Source organism: Nomascus leucogenys, chromosome 3 (genome assembly GCF_006542625.1).
Source record: "Nomascus leucogenys isolate Asia chromosome 3, Asia_NLE_v1, whole genome shotgun sequence".
Classification (NCBI taxonomy): domain Eukaryota; kingdom Metazoa; phylum Chordata; class Mammalia; order Primates; family Hylobatidae; genus Nomascus; species Nomascus leucogenys.
Window position 1 is genome coordinate 66,445,071 of NC_044383.1, and position 2,036 is coordinate 66,447,106.

The window sequence follows — 2,036 nt, forward strand, 5'->3', positions numbered from 1 at the left end:
AATAAGGAGCTCAGAAGGCTGGGGAATTTGACATATGGTTGCATGAGTCTCTGATATTTGGTTCCTACTCCTAGACTTAATGTAAATTGGACATATAGACCTAACCAAATCCCACCTTGCTGCTAATTCCAAATACAACCTTGCACTCTACTCTGTTCACCTCTTGAGCTCAAGAGGGGTTGGATTGGTCAGGCCGCATAGAGCCTAAAGGTGTCCTACAGCAGAAGGCTTTTAACGACATAAAGGACATTATCAGGTGTTCCATAGGTGATGTACAGAGAAAACCCATATTTGGAGATTGTGCTGAACTGGAAATTGCTGCTGCAGTTATGAAGATTTTTATGCACCTGAAGCAGGAAAGAACTATCTCTTATTCAAATGCTACAAAAAGAGAGGTTTTCTCTCAATTATCCAAAGAACCTACTATAAGGAAATAAAAGGGATTGAAAAACTCTTAAAGCCCCACCCTTAGCAACCGGACAACTTTTCAGGAATCTAATATATAACAATCTATGAACTAGGGATTACTCTTTCCATTTTACAGAGTTGAGCACAGTGTTGCTTATTTGAGGTAACACAGCTGCTCAGTAGTAGAACTAGGAGAGCTGGCACAGAAACCACGGACTGTACTATACTTTTTCTTGCACTCTGTTCAGCTTTTATCAAAATTTCCAAGGTTCTCTTCCAATGGGAGGCCATGTATGTCCACACATTAATGTAAAAATGATTAGGTTTGTGTGTTTAATGAAAAAATCTGTATATTATAGATGCTATACAAGGCTTACACAGGTCACTAACCAAGCAAGCAAACCAGAACTGATTTACTCTGGAATTGGTAAAAATCATCACATAAACAATGTATACACAAAGCAGATTCACTTGACTTTGATACATTTTTCTAAATTCCTAAAGAATGTAGGATTTGGGAAACCATCAATATGATAATTTAATGTAGAGTTTTAAAAAGCACGTGCTTTAGGTGGGTGCTAATAATACATTAATAAATTCCATGTAAGCTCAGGTAAGTACCTGAGCTTTTGGTATACTTTGCTTGGTATCCCAAATGGTAGCCATTGCCTTTTGGTATACTTCCACCATCGGGTTTGCTTTCTACATCTCTTTGGTTACCCTATAGTCTTCCCTGCGTTAATCAACCCAATACCACTTTTCGTTGTTGGGAAGAATTTCCCATAAAGTTCCTCAATTAATTCCTGTTCTCTTTCATTCCCTACCCACATGAACTCCTGTAAATGAGCAGTTGTCTCACCGACAGAACAATGTAACAGGGAGAAACCACTTGAAAACACTGCTTCACTGTCCCGTCCTTGTTCAAGCATTGTGTCCACTGTCTTTGATAACATGACAAGCTTTGGGTTTTGGGTTCCTGTCTTGACTACAGCAAACCTTGACTGACTGCCTACTACTTGCCAGACATTGTGTAGGTGAAGATCGGAGAACAAGACTGATCCTAGATGCTGCTTTCATAAAGCTTATGTTCCAATGGGAGCCAACAGAAAATGGAAGGTAGAGAGAAGCTTCTGGCATGAGTGCTCTGTTACAAATGACAGTAGAGATGAGATAGGGAATAATGGGGTTGGGGCAGGCAAGGTTGCTCTGACCAGGTTTTTTTAAAACTGAAATCTGCCTCACAAGGAGCCAGAAAATCAGGCTTCGACCTGTTTGAACATCTGATCAGGTGAGATACTTTTGGCAAGTCATTAAAACTTTCAGTCTCTGTTTTCCTCTTCAAATAAGAAACATGACAAGGCGGGGCACGGTGGCTCACGTCTGTAATCCCAGCACTTTGGGAGGCCGAGATGGGTGGACCACCTGAGATCAGGAGTTCGAGACCAGCCTGGACAGCATGGAGAAACCCGTCTCTACTAAAAATACAAAATTAGCTGGGTGTAGTGATGCATGCCTGTAATCCCAGCTACTTGGGAGACTGAGGCAAGAGAATTGCTTGAGCCCGGGAGGCGGAGATTGCAGTGAGCTGAGGTTGTGCCATTGCACTCCGGCCTTGGCAACAAGAGCAA